The following is a 20736-nucleotide window of genomic DNA, read 5'->3' as shown; positions in this document are numbered from 1 at the left end:
ATGAGATAACATTTAAATTATTATAAATTTTTCCTATGAGTACATCCTAGACCCATTAATATCCCCAACACTATGTTATTTAAGACCTCTTTGAGCATCCATACAATCGTGACACAGTAATTATTATTTAAAGCCTCCCTGACTAATCACAAACAATTCACCGATAAGCAATCATATTATTATGCACTCGGAATCACCATACAGTTTACTGTGACGCATCGAGTGTCGAACATCATCCATACAGAGAACTTTGATCCATCGAGTCCTATTCCAACCGTTCAATATACTTTAATAATTCTCAGTAAAATATAATATCGTATACTTTTCATTTTCGCTTTATTTAAAACTTGCAGCATTATGTCCGAGACCGACCGACCGATATGCTACTCGACCTATTTGACATGAAACTTATATGATGCATGAGTGAACACGTGCGACTCGATGCATGTGAAGTGTACTGAAAGACCATCGGACACAACGCTCAAGTTTAAAACTTTGCGAAAATGATAAAACCATTTCGAAAATAGTTTCAATCTTCTTTAAAATGCTTATAATACTTTTGAAAATTTATAGGTTCATTTCGAAGTCTCATGGATCATAATTCTTTGCACATCTGACTTTTGAGCCCACTAGATCCTCTAAGAATATCATCCTCCAGTAAACTGAGAGGGTCCCCACTTTCACTGTCAAATTATTTATTTGGATAGTGGCGGTATTTTTTTCTAACGATTGATTAGCATTATAATAAAGATCAAACACAGACAATCACATCAACATCAATAAACAACAAGCAACACTAATCAAAAAAATAATAACAAAGCACTTGTAGACTAATATTATCTGTCAAGCGTGCGCCTACGTCCAATGATTACCCCATCGTCTAAGAGGTTCTAACTCGATCTCGTTATGCAGTTAAAATCTACTCTTTCATATAATACATGCGCGCATATCATATTAATCACTAAGTCTCATCAATCCCATTCGCATTTAAACGCATGCTTATTGCAATGGGGAAAGGAGAAAATGCATATACGTACCTATATGTATAATATACTACTCACAATAAGACGCTCCAAAACTAAGCTCCATCCGTCGCGCTCAAAGAGCTTGAGGCTTTAAGTGTGAAGCCATTCCTATGGAGGAATCAATAACAAGCTGACAAGAAAATCAAAAATTGGAAGCATCATTTATTTTCAGAGCTCTGAACTATTATAAAATCTCTGGGCTATGTACCTAGTGAAAATGCCAATCAACTTTACAAAGATTTCTTTTTGAGATTTTATCAAACTCCTATGATCCTGCACAAGTTTCCACAATTCTTGATTAGCAGCAGGACCTATCCTAAAGCTTTAGCAATTAATGCACGTAGAGATAGTTGCTGCTCATAAAGCTCATGGAATACTCGATATTTGGCATCATGATACTGCTTCACCTTGGGATCTTTTGATGGATGAATGACCTGGAAAGGGTCGGGTTAATTACACTGAATCAAATGGATATTAATAAAAAAATAACGGTAGAGTAGAATAGTTTACACAAGTATTAATCCAAGGTTAGCAGCTACTTACATTTTAGAATATTGGTTTATGTTTAACCAGGTGAAGCAAGCTGCATAAACCACCCCCACAGTCCTCTCAATTTACAAACTACTTTATATAGTAACATACAACTCCTTATTGATTTTGAAATTAATGGGAGTCAATCCATGTACTATTGACAATAAAATAGCAAGTTGTCACTAATTCAAAACATATTGACTAGTAAAGGCAGTGCTGAGTAGAAAAAAAATTAATGTAGTTTAAGGCTATGCAGAGGTGGTTTATTAATCTAATCAAAACTTCAACCAAATGGCTAGACCTAGGCAGTGCTAAAGTATGGCATAAGAAACAAAATGCTATGAAAAATCATTTAGGCAATTTCTGCAACTTCTTCTCTATATTATACAGAAACACCAAAACTTTGAAGGAGTGATGAGCATAGTTTTACATATATTTGCTTGCATATTATTGTGTATGTTCTTAGCAATTATTGTGCTTTTATTCCCAGATCACCCGTGTTTTATGTTCTTTTGCATTTCAGGAACATTTATAGGACCATCATCGGTGTTTAAGCAATTATAGATCAATACGTGCGGAAACGGACGAGAATTCATCAAGATCGGACAAGAGCCCGTAATGCATACATTGAGCACGGCCTGGACTCTGGCCGTGCTCAACCATTGGCTTTGATTCTTGAAATTGGCACTTTGGGCACGGTTTCCGTAGCCACCACGGCCTTCAGCACGGCCCGTGGTGGCCAACACGGGGAGCAACACGGCCCGTGGTGGACAACACGGGGAGAAACACGGCACGGACTTTGGCCGTGCTGAGTTAAATATATAAGAAAAATGAATTTTCCTTAGAAAAGGAGGGGGAAAAAAAGAGTGACATTGAGCCCTAGTGGCTGGTTCGGTTTCTGCACAATACTGAGTGCAAGAGAGAGTTGCAGTGAGTAAGAATCCCGGAATCGTAAGATTCCGAGTGCAAAAACGATGAGTGGAGCAATTCAAGAGGCAGTTTGGGAGATTAATCAAAGTGTAGATCCAGATTTGGAGCTGTTCATCCAATTCGAGAGAAAATGGTGTACATGTTTTATTTTCATTATTCTTTCATTGTAATTGATTTCCTAGATTGTTTTAAATATGAACATGTTTAGCTAGACTGATTTAATCCATTGGGATTTCTTTACTATGTTGGCTTGATATTATATTGTTGGATTGTTTGAGTTGGTTTTGTATTCTTCTTGTTTTCAGTATTAATAAGATTATGCATTATTCATGAGACGTTGTGAATTGTGATGTTTAGATTGCTTTATGAGATTGAGAAATCCGTTTGGCAATTGGAATTTTGAATAACAAGAACTGGTTAATAATCGCTTAGAGATAAGGATGATTAACTAGCCGGATTAAGAATTAACAAAGCTTAATAGAGGCGGATTAAAGCTTAATGCTAATTTAAGAATCAATCGTTAGGAAGAGATTCCAACTTTAGGTTATTAGGTTTAGAATTCGGTTATCTCGAGAGAGAAACCGAATTGATTAAGAATTAAATCCCACGGGTAGCATAATTAGACTCACCGATCCTTTATCTTTTGTTTGATTGCCAACTAGTTTAGATTCTCTTTGGGTTTATCTTCTTGTCTTGATTATTTCACTTATCAATTACTCCTGCATCTCCCTCGGAACTTAGCTCGTAGTTAATAGTTAGTTTAGAATTTATTCATCATCCATTTTAGGTTAATATAACAAAGAACAAAGGAGTAACTCTGGGCTTTCACTTTCCCGAGGAATACGACCTTGATACTCGCCATTAGTGCTAGACTGCATCGATAGGTACACTGCCTTAGATTGTAGCTAACACGAGTAGCACCCCATCAAGGAGCAATGAGGTAAAGTCTGCCATGTGTTGCCGAATTTTACTATCAACTTCAAGCCCCAATCTTAAGCAAGGGCCTTTAGATTTACTTATTCACAGCTGATATATAAAATTTCTTGGCATAATTGCTTTGCAGGTCAACGTCATTGAAGTAATACTTCCTTCAAATTCCTTTAGTCTATTTTTCTCTTTTTTTTTCTTAGAGAGGTGGAGGGAGGTGGCGGTAATGGGATGAACCAAGAGAAAACAATGAATAATAGGAATTCCAGCAAAAACAGAATGCACAAAAGAAAAGCTGCATTATGTTGTGCACTCACTTAAAACCTCTCCTCTAATCATTTATTATTTTAAACCTAGTTATATGTCATGAAATGTATGAATTGAACTGAAAATTCAGAAGCAAGAGCTCATGCTTACCTGACTGGCTGCATTCAAGGCCCTCATAGCCTTAATGAGACTGGCATATTTTTTTGCAGCAACAGCACAGACTCACTTTCTCGTGGTAGTAAAATAGGGCAACCTGGACCAGTCATGAACAAATAAGCATTAAGTTTGTTAACATGCACACAACACTGAAAAAAAAAACTATTATTCTCAATAGTAGTCAAAGTAAGCTATCGTAGACTTACAATACTGAATTTAGTACATATTTCTTTAATTTTTATACATGTTGTAAAAGAAAAATTTGTTTGCATACCAAACCCGCTCAGTTCTTCCAATTTTGAAACTCAACACCAACCTTATTGGTATGAACTATCCAAAATTCAATTTGAGGTTCCATGAACTATTCAAGCTAACAATTCAAGATTGAAAGACTTTCCTAGCATATTCATAATAATTAATAACTAGTGAACATTGAGACTTCACCCATACATTATATCAGACTGGGAAAAGAAATAATGAGGAAAACTTGCAGCAGAGGTAAATGCAAGTAAATGCACATGTATCGACAAGTTTTGGTGCAATGGTTGAACCAGATAAGCAATAATGTAGCTACAGCAGGGGTAAGAATATCCACTGTTAACGTCTTATTCATCCAGGGAAAGCTACACTTCGTCTGTACAAATTATATGATTACAGGTTACAAGAAGAAGAGTAAAATATTAGTAAATGCAAAACTAAAATGATATATTTTTTCTTTCACAACAGATCCGCACAGTTCTCCTAAATCTAAAACTCACTACCTCCCTGATGCAGGAGAAGGAAAATATCAAGAAAAAGGGAAATCATACCTCTCGGTCAGATGGCTAGACTATTCAAATTTAGCCGCAAGTGGTCTGAATGAATCATACTCAACACTCCAGCTTTCTTTTCCTTCTCACATCTGGAATGGAATCATGCAGCTAAGTGAAAATTGATAAACCAGTCATAAAAATTTTAGTGTGTCCCCAAAGTTATCAATATTTACAACCTCATCTACTCGTCTACTCATTCAAAATTTCCATTTGAATCAGAGTAAAAAAGGAGAAATCATCACAGCCATGACAAGAAGGCATTAAGAAATAAGATTCCTAAACTGCATCATTGCGTAGCAATAATATTTAACAACGCTGGCAAGTGTCAACTCTTCATATAGAAATTCATTGCTTACTTCCATATGTTCCTCGAGTAAAACAGAGAGAAGGAAAGTAATTTCTAAGTAGAATAAAAAGAATGAAAGCCCAAAGGTTCAATCCTTCTGGGTAAAGAATCACTCATGCTTACTTGTTGTAGAATGTCAAAGTTATTACAGAAGACCCTGACATAAACAATATGATAAAAATGATCAAAATAAAACATGTTGTTTTTTATCAATTCATGACCAGGATAACAGAAAAACTTCTATTAGTCACCTGACAGACATAGCTTTCTACGTATGAAAGCACAATAAAAAGCTAAATATTTGTTGTGATGGATTTATGTATATTCCGTGAAACGCTGCACTGTAAATTTGATAAGAAGATTAATTTACTAGTATTTGTTTTGCTTCTATAATATAACTACATCTCCCAAAGGACATATAGATAACCGAGAAGCAACCGTGATATGAAAGAAAAGAACAATTGGCAAAAAGGCATTCATGCAAGTTGCATGTTTGAATCTTACTGGCATACATGGAAAAATTACGAGGGGCGATAGCCTTACAACCTGTGAAAATTAAGCTACTCCCTCCTAGTTTGTATCGCAGAGCATTTCAGACAAAAGTTCAAGATATAATACAAGTAGAATCATGAAAGTATTGATATCAAGAATCAAATTAGTCATTGTTTTAAGCAACAACTGTTAAAAATAAAGAGATCTGACTGTTGCTTAATATAATTATTATATCAACATATTTAGTTACATTATGTACAATTTCCATCCAACATCCAAATTCCAATAAAATCTCATCCTAGCAAACCTATTAGCATAAAAATGCATAAGTCTCATGCGTTGGCAAGAAAATATATGGTTTCTGTTTTTTTGTATTGTGATAAACATTAAATTCAAGCAGTTGCTATTTATAATTTGTACCATACTAAAATAATTTCATAAATTCAAATATGTGCAAGTTCAGTATTAGAACTTTAATTAGAGAGACAAAGAAGAAATAATGTTAAAATCACACATTGTTTTCATAGAAACAAAAAGTGCAAAAGATACAATTTACTAACTTTTACATTTCAATCATCACAAATTTTATTTATTTAATGACAAAAGCAGGCAACAAATACTTGATATAACATTTCGACAACTTATGAGGAAAATGAAATTATAATACTTATCATTTTAAAAATATATATGCACGCATATATTCAAACACAATGGCAAATAAAAATCAGTTAAAAATAAGTAAACAAATAAAAATCCGACCTGAAACCTCGTCTTCCATTTCTAATATTTGATTAAATAAATGTGACGCTTCCTCTAGAAAAGAAATTGAAAATCTGAAATATTAAAACTAAAATTTAAAGAAAATCAAATAAATTTTAATGCAATTAAATTGACAGACTAATAATAAAATATAATTTTCAGTATCACCATAAGTATGTGTTGTGTGATTAAATAGCACTTCTTTTTTATGGCGAGATCGCCGCATAATTTTGTCTATGGAAGTAAATATATTTAGTTTGAAAACAAAGAAAGAAAATTAAATATTAAAATTTAAATTACGATTCTTAGTACCGAGGAAAATGTTACCATGAGAAGAAATTAGAGATGCAAGAAAGCGGTTAGAGTCCTCATTGTTAAATTAGTAACGACACCGTTGGAGTGCATTAACATCAACATCCTATTTGCCTCTTCCAGCTTCATCAGCTTATCATATCCCTTTTGAATAATTCTTTTTTCAATTTATTTTTTCAAAAAATTGAAGCAACAAGTAGTACTACATAAGAAAGGGAGAACCTTTTTTCTTGGCATAAAACCCCAACCAAACAGGGTAGTCTCCTGTTTTTTTGTCAAGAATAATACATGAAAAACTCTAGCAATTGGAAAAATAAAATAAAAGAGAAAATATCTTTTTATCTTGCCAACAGAGTCAAAATTATAGAACAACAAAAACTATTAGAACTTCAATAAAACAACAAAATAACCAAAACCCATTAAAGAAAAAGCACTAAAAACTATTAAACGATGTGGTACTTTTTGGGATGTTGCTCAAGATTTAGAAGTCAAGAGTTGTTTTTTCTTCTCTTGTTTCTAGTACTGCTACAGTATGAAAAAGGTTTCTGTTAAACATGTAGAGAGAAAATGTTAAAAATATATGTTTATCTTGAATAATTTTTATTAATTTTTCATTTCTGAAATAAATTATTATTTTCTTCTTCTCCTGAGACCAATCATTATTTAGCAGCTATGTTATGGCTTTCGCTAATAAAGAATGAAGATTAGCATCCCTATATGCTTAGTGAAAGTATAAAATATAGTAATCTAGTAAAAGTATAATTCCTACTCCTGTAAAATATTTGCATACTGACCAAATAAATTTTTACCCAAGTGTATGTAGTAGTACTATTGAAGAGTTCAATCAGATCTAGTTCCTCTTATTGGCCATCCTGATTTTGTATGTCTTCTAGCTGCGGTGATTCCAAATTTTGGGTGTTTGCATCTTGTTGAACCTCCTGTTGTGGGCCTTGTAGGAGCAAATACCGATACGAAACAGAAACACAGAAGCAAAAGTTACAAGAACTGAGTATTATCATAAGAAACCTGCTATGGTTTATGAAGTCGTCGAACCAACTTCTGCAAATTAGAACAAACAAAATGGTATCAGCACAAAATCAAACCAAAGAACCATAGTTTAATGTCCATCAACACAATTATCAGATATCAGGTAGCATCACAGAAACAAGAGATTTTAATTGGAATGATCAAGAAAAAGAACAGAGGACAGGGTATTGTGATTACTAATAAAATTGAGGATTTTCACTCCTTCTATGGAGACAACCTGACAGTTGGACTTTTTTGCTCTGCTTGAATCAAAGGATTATTTTTTCAAAAATTCAAAAATTCTACTAGTGGAAGAAAGGGAGATTATTTTTTTCCTCGGCACAAAATCCCAACCAAACAGGACATTCTCCTATTTTCTTTTTTTCAAGAATAACAAATGAAGCTCTAACAATTGGAAAAGTAAACAAATTTTTTTTTATTTTGCCAATAGAAATCTGAAAACTGATCGCACACAAAAACTTTATTAAACCCATTTGAAGAATAAGAACTAAGAAATATGAAAAGACATGCTAGATTTAGAAAGTCCAGATTTATTGTTTTCTTCTCTTCTTCCTATGACTACTGCAATATGCAACAGATTTATGTCAAATGCTTGAGAATAAACCCATTTCCTCGGTTTAAACAAGAAAGTTACAACAATCAAACTAAATCTACAGAAGAATAAGTAGCATCACAGGAACAAGGAACATAAGAGAGGCATCTTGATTAAACTGAAATTAAGGATTTCAGCCTTAGGAGAATAAATAATTTTTAGTAGTATATTTATCGATCCTCTTACAACATGTTTCCTATTATGTTTAATTATCTTTTTCACCATTTATATTTTTCATATCCTTTCAAAGTTTTATTATATATCCATCGAATATGACTATGTGCACGAGTTTATAATTAATTATTTTATTCGAATATGATCTATTTTTAATAAAAAAAATTATTAGCTGAGCTATACTTTCTTTACCTTAAATTCAATTTTTAATCATTTTTTAAATTTATATATGAGTTATCTTTTTGCTCAAAGTTACAATTGCCTTTTATCAACCAAACAATAATATTCCCTTTTTAATTTGGAGAATTCTGTGAAAATTGACTTATGTATCATGATTTTGGTGTATATGATACAATAATAGCAACAAAAATTAATTTAAGGTCTGATGTGAATAAATAGATAGATAGAGTAATTTTAAATCTAACTAGAGAGCAAAAGGGAAAGAAAAATTAAGGATGATTTGTTAATGTAAGAGCTTCACCATAAATCATGTAGTCGTTGTTTTTAAATGCTCATCCAGATGATATAATTTGATACAATTTTTCAGAATTACATGTGATTTATCTTCTTAAAAAATGCACATTCGTCTTAAAAGAGATTTGAAATTGATTATTTTGATTATATTAATATTTTGATAGCATTTCTCTAAAAATTGAATTAATGCTATCTTAGATTTAATTTTATATAATATTTAATTCTCTTCATTATATTTTTCATCAGTCAATCTAGTTAAAAGATACAATTTATAAATAAAAATAATAATTTAATCTTTAAATTTAATAATATATATGAAAGAGAACACAAATTATTTTTGGTAACTCAATTTCAACTATGTATTAATTTTAGCTTGGTGAATGAGCCACTTAAAACCTTTTAAAATTAAGAGCGTTTGACATTGTTATTGGAAAATAATTGATAATTTAAAAAAAAAAGCAGTCGACAGCTACAACTTCAATTTACAACAACTCAAATTTGAAACTTCTCCCCAATTCTTAATTTTAAAATGAATAAACTAAATTAACCTTTTATTATTTAGTTAATTTTATTTACTATTCTTTTATTTTTAATTTAAAATAACATAATTTGAATTTATTTTACAAATAAATAAACAACAATTTAGAGTATTTCTTAAATCCCTTAAAAAGACTAATTTAATATTAAAATAAAATATTTATTATTTCTTTTATAAAATTCTATTATAAACAATTTATAACAGTAAAGGTTATTTAATATATCGTTCAAGAATAAGAAATACTATGAATTTATAAGAGTAAAGTTCTAACCAACTAAGTGGCTAGTTCTAGTCATTGTGGTATTAATTGGATTCAAACTCAATTTTATTAATCAGACTCTACACTTTCTCACTCATTTACTCCTACCTTAATCAAAATTAATTTCTAATATAGTGTATTCTTATATAAGTATAAAAAGATGAATTAGAGTTCAAAAACACAAAAGAATTATTTTTATTTTATTATTATATTAATTCTTACATAAAAAATATATTAATATTTACAAATGTATTTAAATGTAACAAAAGTTATTCAAAATTATCGTAAATTATTTTATTAAAAGTAGTAAAATAGAGAATGGGGACATCTACGGGAAGAAGCGTAAAGGGAAATCTTCCAAATGTCTCTCCTTCTTTATCCTACCTGAACCCCATTGCTATTTCTGCCTTTTGAAACGGTCCTACAAGGAAAATTATACAGGGACCCGAATACACCTTGCATTGTGTACTCGTGTCCAAAGCACTGCTGTTTTATTCAAATGATGGGGCAAAATTTAAATGGCACATGTGAGACGATTTCTTTTCCAAAATAATGTCCCATCCTGTTTTTGCCGATTTATAACAGAATAGTGATCTTCTTTTTTTTGCTGTTTGGTGCTATTTTGTCTTCTTCATTCTCTATTTTTTATCATTCAAACTTTTGAATCGATTCTTTTCTTTATTCTTTTCTTTAACTTTCATTCTCTGGTTCATAATTCTGTTAATTCGTTCTTTTCTTTCTTTTTTTGTTCATTATAACACAATTTTGTTCTTCATTCCTTTGCTTCTTTCTTTTTTTCTTCTCATTGATAGATTTTTATGATATGAAATTCTTTATTCTTTCATTTTTTGTGATAGAATTGATTGATAGAGGATTTAATGGATAAAAATCTGAAAATTTTGAATCAATAGAATAATTATGCAGCTGAATGTTCAACTGCTAAAAGAATATTATGATTATTGTCTAGAAATTACAGGTTCATAATGCTCATAATTTCAGTTTCATTATCGAAAAGGAACAGGGTCATTATGTACATGATTAAGGTTCATTATTATAGGTTCATTATGTTTATACTATAGGTTCATTATGTTTGCACTATAAGTTTATTACATATGAAATACATGTTCATTATTTATAACATTTAGATTCATTATGTTCATAGTAATAATACATGTTTATTATTGAAATAGAATAGGTCTATTATGTATTAAACTAAGTTTCAATATGTTTTCTATTTTTACAGTTGATAATAATAACAATGCAGCTGTTGAGGATTTATCTGGACTGTCTGTCAAATTTGTTGGTGAAGCTTATGATTTATACAATGAGTATGCATTCAGAGTAGGTTTAGTATTAGAAAGAGTAAACAAAGATTTAGAGCAGATGACAAAAGAATATAAATGAAAAGATTTTGTTGCTCAAAGGCTGGAGAAAAAGAAAAGAAAACAAAAAGATAAGTGTTATTCGAAACTTGATATGTAATCTGGTTGTAAAGCTTCTATTTAGTTTGATATTGATGAAGAATGAGTTTGGACTATAAAAAAAGATGAAAAAGAACATAATTATGAGCTATGTCCATCAAGTAAAACTTATTTGCTTCGTTCACATAGAGGAGTTACAAAAAAACCAGTTAAGTTATTTTAAGCATTTAAAGAAAAGTGGAGTTGTTGTTGTTGATGGTACTAGGTTGCTAAAAATATCAATATGGAGGATCACCATTTATTAGTTTTACAGTTAAAGAAGCTTATACTAATTTAGCATTACAAAACATAAAGAAATTGGATGGCACCAATTCGAATGCTTTGATTGAGATATTTAGAAAAAGACAGTTAAATGAAAATGACTTTTTCTTTGATTTTGAGATTGATGTTGATACAAGATTTATATAGTTTTTTTTAAGAGATGCTTAGATAAGATAAGATTATGAGATGTTTGGAGATTTATTAGTCCATGATACCATATATCGCACTAATAGATATAATATTATTTGGGGCCTATTTTTTGGTATAAATCATCAATGCATCAATGTAATGTTTGGTTTTGGTTTTCTATTAAATGATAGAATTGAGTCCTTTGTATAGCTGTTTAGTACCTTTTTAAGATTTATGGGAGGTAAATATCCATAAAAATATAATGACAGATCAATCTGTTATTATGGCTGCTGCAATTTTTATGGTGTTCCGAGACTCATATCATAGATTTATATTTGGCACATAGGAGAGAACTCAAAGAAGAACATCAAGTGCTTAAGAAGTTAAAAAGGATTTGTAGAATTATTCAATTATGCTATGAAGTATATTGATACAGAGGCATAGTTTGCATTTTATTGGATCAGTTATTTTAAATGAACCTGACTTTTTTACTAATTGTTTTAATGAACCTGTAATTATTTTCTCATGAACTTGCAGTTATATTTTACTGAACCTGAAGTTATATTCCAATATACCTGCAGTTAAGTTCCAATAAACCTGCATTTATATTCAAAAGAATGAACCTGCAGTTATATTTTAATGAACCTGATGTTATATTCCAATATACAAGCATTTACATTCCAATGAACCTACAGTTATATTATAATAAACCTGCAGTTACATTCCAATGAACCTCCAGTTATATTTTAATGAACCTGAAGTTATATTCCAATATAACTGCAGTTATATTCCAATAAACCTGCAATTAAGTTCTAATGAATCTTCAGTTATGTTTCAGTGAATCGACACTTATATTTTAATAAAGACTTTTTTCTAGTAGTATTTTATCATCATAAAGGAGTGAGACTATTAATTTTTCGGTGTCTAAGAAGTTGTTTAATACTGCTATACTTTGTGATTTTTATCATTGTTACACTTATTTCTTTTTTCAGTCTTGAACGTACCAGACTTTTTACAGTGTAATGACACCAATTGAACTCCTTAATTTCATTGAAATTGATTAGAGAAAATGGAATCTTATAGTTGCATTTTCTGCTTTGGTGGCCCTTCAGCATAGTAGAGACAACAAAAATAGTGGACTCTCTCTTGAATTCATCATCATGATCTCCTTTGTTCACTATTTCATCAGTCATACTTCTTGTTATAGGACTACCAGAAGTTACAGCTCATCTTTTCCTCTATTCTTTCAGCAACTGATTATATTCATCATTGTCATTATCCCATTTAGCTTCTACAATGACTTTAGTACCACAAGGAATATCCAATATAGAAACTGTATCCTCCTAAGTCAGCTTAAGTTCTTCTTTCTTTAAAACTAAAGCACACCTATAAAAATCAAAATTCTCTACAATGTATCTACTTAACTGTCCATGACATTCACATAACATTAATTTTAAAAGGCTGCCAAAGCTAATGTCTTCAGCTGCTTAACGTTGCTCCAGTGACAGTCTCTTGATCATGTTGGACAAACCAGATGAAGACATCTTGGTAGGTATGACAGATCTAACCTCCTTTTCTTTATGTTTTATAGGTTGTGATTTAGATGTCTCCTTTAGTAATTGTTCTTCAGAAGTAGAATTAGTATCTTCATCTGATTCTTTTGCAACCATTTTCTTCCCTTTGTCAATTATTGAGCATGTTTTGTATCTCTTGTTTTGCCCTTGAGTTTGTCGAGTTGTAGTAACTTCTTTTCTTTTCTTAACATTTTTACTCACATCAGTAGCAACAACTTGCTTTGATTTCTTTTGTTAAGCATGTCCATTTTCGTTTCCAACACTATCAGTAGTTTTGTTCTTCATAACAATAGTCAGAGGAATATCCCAATCTGTGCTATCATTATTAGATTCCTCAGTTATGGTCCTCTTTTTTACCCTTGTGGATTCTTCTTACTGAACTTTTTTCTCTAAGATATTTTTTCTATCCATTTTTATCTTGCAAAATAATAATTACTAGAAATAAGAGCTAATAATTCATTAAATGGATTTTATTAATAATGAACCTTATATGATTAATAGATGAATCTATAAGTTTTAACTAATGAACATGCTATATGTGCATAAAAATAAATATGTATTCATAGACTATAATAGATTGATTCATTATCTTTAAATAACAAGTTCATCACAGTATAACATTAGGTTTATCAAATATTTTAACATATTGAATCAACATATTCATTATTCATAGATTATAATGAACATGTTTATTATCTTCAAACTGCAAGTTCATCAAATGTTTTATACATATCAAAACAACAGATTTATTATTCATAAGTTATAATTAACATGCTTATTATCTTCAAACTACAGGTCCATCAAAGTATCATTTGAAGTTCATCAAATATTTTATAAATATTAAAACAACAGATCATTATTCATAGGTTATCATGGACATGTTTACTATATTCAAACAATAAGTTCATCGCCGTATAATATTAGATTAATAAAATATTTTATATGTATTGAAACGACATATCCATTATACATAGGTAATATAAGTTAAAATCATATCCTATTGGTATCTTATAGGTATACTTTTAGTATTTTCTTAGGACGAAATTAAAAAAAGTAAATTCATAATAATACAAATTAAAAAAGAAAGTTTCAGTATCTTTTAGGTATACTTTTAATATTTTTTTCTAACGAAATTATAAAAAAAATAAAATGATATAAAATAAAAACTGAATTTATAATAATACGAATTAAAAATAATATCATTCCAGTATCTTATAGGTTTACTTTTAGTATCTTTATCTTTCGATATTTTGTAGGTATATTTTTAGTATTTTCTTTTAACGAAATTCAGAAATAATATAAAATAAAAATTGAAGTCATAATAATGCAAAATCTTAAAAAAAATCCTTCGGATGTCTTATAAGTACATTTTCGTGTAATCTGCAAACTATGCTTTTTGAAAAGTTTATTTCTTTCTTTTCTGAAATTCCTAATCATGCAACTTATCAATAAAAGAGCAGTCGATATTATGCTTATTTCTAGCGTAGAAACAAAATAATTCAATTTCTTGCTCCTTCGAAAATTCTCAATATGTACTAACAGAAAATTGATATAACTTGTCGACACAATTACACGATAAAAAATGAATAAGGAATACAGCTTCTAACAAGTGAAGTTTGAACTAGGACATGCTGCATTCTCGAGGGAGTCCTTGTAGGAAACTTTTAGTATCAGTGCAGTAATTATATATCATATAATTCTTCTGCACCTATTGCAGCTTCTCTTGACTTATTGAATCAAGCTCCTTTGAAAGCCATGAATTTGTTTTAGTTGCAGATGATGATGAATTTCTACCACAAGAAGATGCTCCATTATACCAGATACAAGCATTGGCATTGAAGTTCCTATAGGAAGCAGTGAATGGAGCTTGACTACAATCTGTCTTGACAAATCCACCTCTTGTAGCCAAGTAATCAGCATTCCTTAGACTAGAGTAAATCCTCATTGGTTGATTCTTTGGGAATGGAACACCAATGCTCTCCATGTTCTTGGACTCTCTAATAGGAGTCCCATCAACAGAAAAACTGAAACGCAGGTACAAAATAACTTCAATATACATTATGTAAATATGCTAAATGAGACTACAAGATTTTGGTATGACGGGTTTGCTTTAATTGCTTACATGATACGCTGAGGATTTCAAAGAATGGAATAGGTGTGGAAATCTGCAGTTGCGTCAAACCATAAATAGAATTGTTGCTCTTCGTTACCTTTGCCTTGGCTAAATACACTAGTATGAAGAATGTAAGGATCACCACTCAGATTTCCCAAGAACTCAAAGTCTATCTCATCCCATGTGGACCCTTTCGAGGATAACTGCAAATTCAAATATTTGATTAGTCAAATGAGCACAAACTTCTAAACTGAAGCCATATAGTAGCTGCATATATCTGGAGGAAGTTAAGAACTTACATAGTAGAGTGTGATGCCAGTGAGTTGCTAGTGACAAGCTTGAGCTGCATATCAATCTTTCCAAAATGATACTCATTCTTGACTGAAATCCAGAGCCAGAAGCTTTGTCAAGGTTAATGGTAAGAAGCTGGCCATTGTTGAGTATCTTAGCACGACCATCTCCCCAAGTGATATCAAAGTCTTGGTTGAAGTCACCAGCAAATTATACGAGCTAATTGTAAGAGAGATGATCAATGAGAGTGCTGAACCCCTCGTGCAAGCAAGAAAAGGAGCCGTTGAGCTTGTTCTATACTGAAGGAGAAGTTATTTTCCTTTATATAGAAGTGAAATGATGGATTGGCAAGGTTCTTAAGGTTTGTATTTATAATACAATTGTTCCTTAGAGGGATAAGAAATGAAACAAGGAAAGAGGGTAATTACAAAGGAAGGTTCTATGTCAGAAGATGTGACCAGTTGGCTTTGATTATCGAACAGTGGATTTAATCAATGGCGAACAACAGGATGCAACTATTAGACGCAGTTTGAGTTTAGATCTATGATGAAAACAGAGAGAGAGAGAGAGAGAGGGACCCAGCTTCTTTTCACCAAACATGGAGGTTGGTGTGTGGGTCTTTTACTTTGGCACTTTGTTTTCCACTTTCTTTGCTTCACCTAAACCCACCACCACCTCTCCTGTGGAGTCGGTGATACTTTCATTACGTTATGTTCAATTCTACCATTCTAACATTTATGAACGAAATATAGCCATAGGTTTTAGAAGATTATAATAACTTGGTTGATTCAGGGAGTGGGGGAAAAAAACAAAGCATACGTTCGAACATGTAATATGAAAATTTTATTTTTTCCTTTTTGCCTTTGTTATTTAAATAAGAATAAATAAAAATAAATAAAATTTATAAATAATGTAATTAATTTAGAAAAATTACAAAAAAAATAGTAAGTTTAAACTTAAAAAAAAATTACTAAGAAATTAGCTAAAAATATTCATTCTACTGAAAATTAAATAAGAGATTTCAATCTCTAATTGAAAAAAGTTGAAGCAATTATATTTTTAAATATAAATATATATATATATATATATATATATATAGTAATCTTTGTTAATTATAAATAAGGATTATTCTAAAAAATTATATATATTTTTATTTTATAACAAATTTAAAAACATACTACATTTATCATTTATCTTTTTGAATTCTATCAAATTCGACTCAAATTATTTTTTTGCAATCCCAATCCTAACTCTGAAACTCACTATGAACCTGATATCAAGAAAAATAAAACTCAAAGAATCACGAGATTTAGTGTTTTGGTCTAATTTTTATAATTTCAACACCCAAAAGGTATTTCCATAATTTCTAGACTGCAAGGGAATTTCGTAATTTCAGTTTTGTCGGAACAATAGTTAAAATTCATTTTTAAAAGTCTTTAATTATTTTAAGTGCGAATTAGAAGTTTAACTTAATTTAGTAGTAGTAGGATTAGTTTAGTCTATAAATATCTAGGCTTATAACAATTATTATTAAGAGTTTTCCAAATTTATTAACAAATATTTGCTGCAAATTGTTGGTCTAGAATTGTGTGTTTTAATCTTCTTTAGGCGTGATCCGAAACTTTCTAAGTCTTGACTCTTAGAAGTTTTCTTGTCTTTTCTTTTCTATTCCTCTATTTCATATCGGAATTTCTGCTAAATCAGATATGAAATTCAATCTTAGCCTTTATTTTTTCAAGAAATCAACATAGAACAGGTTTCCTAAATTCGTCCTACATCAAAACCTTATTGGTATGAACTATACAAGGTTCAATGGAGCATGCACGAAGGAGTCAGATGCTTCTTCTATTCTTTTCTTTGAGGTTTCATGAACTATTCAAGCCACCAATTCAAGATTGAAAGACTTTCCTAACAATGTATATTCACAATAATTAATAACTAGTGAACATTGAGACTTCACCATACATTATATCAAACTGGGAAAAGAATAATGAGAAAAAATTGGAGTGGCAGCAATGAAACTTTATGAAGCTATCCATTGATCAAAAGAATGCACTATAATTTTAAAATCAGTGGGAAAAATTTTAAGATGTGAACAATATAAAGAGATTATGAAGATAAGTACCAATAACATATGCATATTCTTGAACAAACACAGTTTCTTGAAAGGCCACTACATGCAAGCAGCATGTCACCTGCAAGGGAAGAAGATATACAAGAAAGAAGAGGAAGTGTTAAATCAAATTACATATGGAGGTATAGCCATCATTCCACTGACTACGAAACACATAGCTGAAAATATAAACAACTACATTATAAAACAAATCTCATGATAATACAAATCAACTGAAAGTATGAGATGCAGTTATATATTTAAATATAATATAAAACATGTCATTACAGAAAAATAAATGTGTGAAGATTAAAACCAATGCTTCTTACTTTGTGACCACTAGCATTGCAATGCTCCACAATATGGTGTGTATCGTATGCAATACCCCGCATGGCAGCAAGGAATGAAAGAGCCAATTGTCTATCACTAATGTAAAGGGTCATGCCACAAATAATTCCCTTTGCCTTTGGATATGCAACAAGAGACCTGTAGTATAAAGAATTTAAAAGCTCAATGATTAATAAAAAAAATTGGGCACTATAACTTGAAAAGGCCTTATATTCACTAATCGTTTACCTGTTTCCATGAAAGTCGGGAAGGACATGTACATCTTATGTTAAAACAGCAAATGCAACATTTATGTTAACCATTATAGTCCTCAAAATATTGTTCAATAGTTCGAACAATGAAATGTCTAGAAGACAAGTAATATATGATCAAACATAGTTATTAAAGGCGCATAATTAGGTGTATGCTTGAGAGACGTGACGTGCAAAAGAGAAGAAAACAAAAGAATAAAACTTTTGAAAGAAATTGAAATTTTAGAAAGACGTATATATATTTATATAATCAAGAAGAGGAACACTCTCCATAATCCCCATACCACCAGCATAAGCATCAATCAGTGAAGTCCCGATAGGAGTTCCAGCTTCAATACCTAGTTCCTAAACATATAGGCAAATACTTGAAATAAACAATATAGAAATGTCCCATAGGTTTATGGTTGACAATAATATATCCACTTTGCAAAGCCTAGATAAAGGTTATGTGCCAAAATTTTAGCATCTAATCAAATGCGACTTGGTCAATGGACCTCAACGAAGCACCATTTGAAATCAATGTGAATTCTTCAGTATAAAATTTCTTGCCTTCGCAGCTGCAAGAGTCGAACCAGAACCCAGAGAATGACCAGGGAAAGCTACACTTCATCCTGTTTGATGTCAGGTAAAAAGAAGAGTAAAATATCGGTAAATGCAGAACTAAAATGATATGTTAAAAGCCAACAACATTATGCTTTGCTTCTTTTTTTATAGATACAAAACTATATTTCAAATTGTATAATAAATAAACTTTATCAATGTGCATCATAAAGGAAGAAAGTGTTATAATCAGATAAATCATGGAGGTGAGGGTGTACTCTATTGCTATGCTCATTCAACATAAGAATCTATAAGTGACACAACCTGGAAATCAGTCTTAATATAAGAAGTTCTAAAAAACACTTTCCTTATGTTGATGGCAAGTTTTAAATAAAGTATCATGAAATTGATATCAAAACCAGTGTAATAATAAAAGATCTAATCAGATTATATCAGATTGAATCAGGCACCACTTTCAACTTAAACTAAGGGCTTAAATCTCATAAATTCTTGTATAGAAGCCTGTCAGATATTCATTGAATTAAAAGGGGTAATTGCAATTTTCCAAACTAGACAACAATCCAAAGAAACAAGGAAGATCCCTAATTCTAGTTTAGAAAATTCTCTCCGGGTAGTCCCTAGAAAAATGGTCATAAGTCAAGATCCGATCGTTGGATCAAAGTGCCATTTTATACCCATAAACTACACAGACAGGAAACAACATACCCAAAAATCAACCATTCATTTGTCGTAGAATTTGGCATATTAATTTTCAAATTTGACTGTCAAGAAAAAACTTAAAACAGAATTCACGGCTTAAGCAAACAAATATTAAAATCAACCTTTAATTACAAAACCAAAGCTCCCATCAACAATATATCAACAAATATATCACATACTAATCACATGGCCTCAAAAAAATAGATTTTGTCAAGCAATTAATCAGCAAATACATCACATACATAATCAACAAACTGTCATATATGACAGATTTCTGAAGCTCTACTCAAAATTGTCTAAACAAAATACTTGGAAGCTTTACTGGTACCATCTTTTCCATATCACAGGGACATTAAGTCTAGTTTCATTTCTAATTGGTCTTCTACCATTTGGAAAGGTGAACAAAGAGGACTAAATAAAACATTGTAGATATGTCAATCTGTCAGGTCAGATTGACCATAAAAATCTAATACTCAATTTTACTTCTAAAACAGCAGAATTAGGCCTTCCACAAAATAAATAGTTTTAGAGGATGGATCAAAGTTTCTATAGGTTCAAATTTCACCTTATTTGGAGTTGTGGAACTCTAGATAATGCTCAAACAAGTGGATTGTCACACACGGGACTGAAATATGAAATTCCAATCAAATTCACACTTCGAAGGACCAACCTAAAATTTACATAATTTGGCATAACACCAATCTAACATCTCATGCCACAATACAAAAATTAAGCCATAAACACAAAATCAAACACAGTACAGTCAATAATCATCATTTAAAGTAACCCAAACCCTTATTCACTCCATGCAACTGAATAAAATTAAAGAATAGTTACTAACCTAATCATGGAGATAGTAACAAAATAAGAAAATTAAGAAGTTATAATTAGCCCTAGAATCATTCTCAAACAATGTAACTCTTGGAGTTGATAGCTTCAAACTCATCATCAGTTCTCCAATTTAAACTCTAAACAGCCTTCGACTTCGCTTGTACCAACCCAATCCTTATGTACTTCGAGCTTCAATCTTCAAGCATGGACCAAATCGTACAAGCATCAATTTCCAATCCAATCATAATATCACATGTCCAAAATTACTAAACCCAACTCATGCCAACAAGAAGTTAGTATCTTAAACAAGCTTAACGATTAGCTAGGAGAGCTATGGAGTTGGATTTAATCAAAAAAGCCTTTACCATTGACATACAAAGTGATAATCAGAGGAAGAGGATGGTGAACAGTAAAAATTGTAGAGAATATATAGCGAGAAAATA

At 30.9% G+C, this 20736-nt stretch overlaps 2 pseudogenes; both read right to left on the bottom strand.

Annotated features, from left to right (window-relative positions):
• Nucleotides 1-1336: 1336 nt before the first annotated feature.
• Nucleotides 1337-18759, bottom strand: LOC107261540 (annotated as a pseudogene).
• LOC125368987 lies at nt 14628-15408 on the bottom strand (annotated as a pseudogene).
• Nucleotides 18760-20736: the final 1977 nt, after the last annotated feature.

The sequence above is a fragment of the Ricinus communis genome, unplaced genomic scaffold (assembly GCF_019578655.1).
Source record: "Ricinus communis isolate WT05 ecotype wild-type unplaced genomic scaffold, ASM1957865v1 Ctg31, whole genome shotgun sequence".
Classification (NCBI taxonomy): Eukaryota; Viridiplantae; Streptophyta; class Magnoliopsida; order Malpighiales; family Euphorbiaceae; genus Ricinus; species Ricinus communis.
Note: the sequence above shows the minus strand (reverse complement) of the source record. Positions and strands in the feature narration are given on the sequence as shown.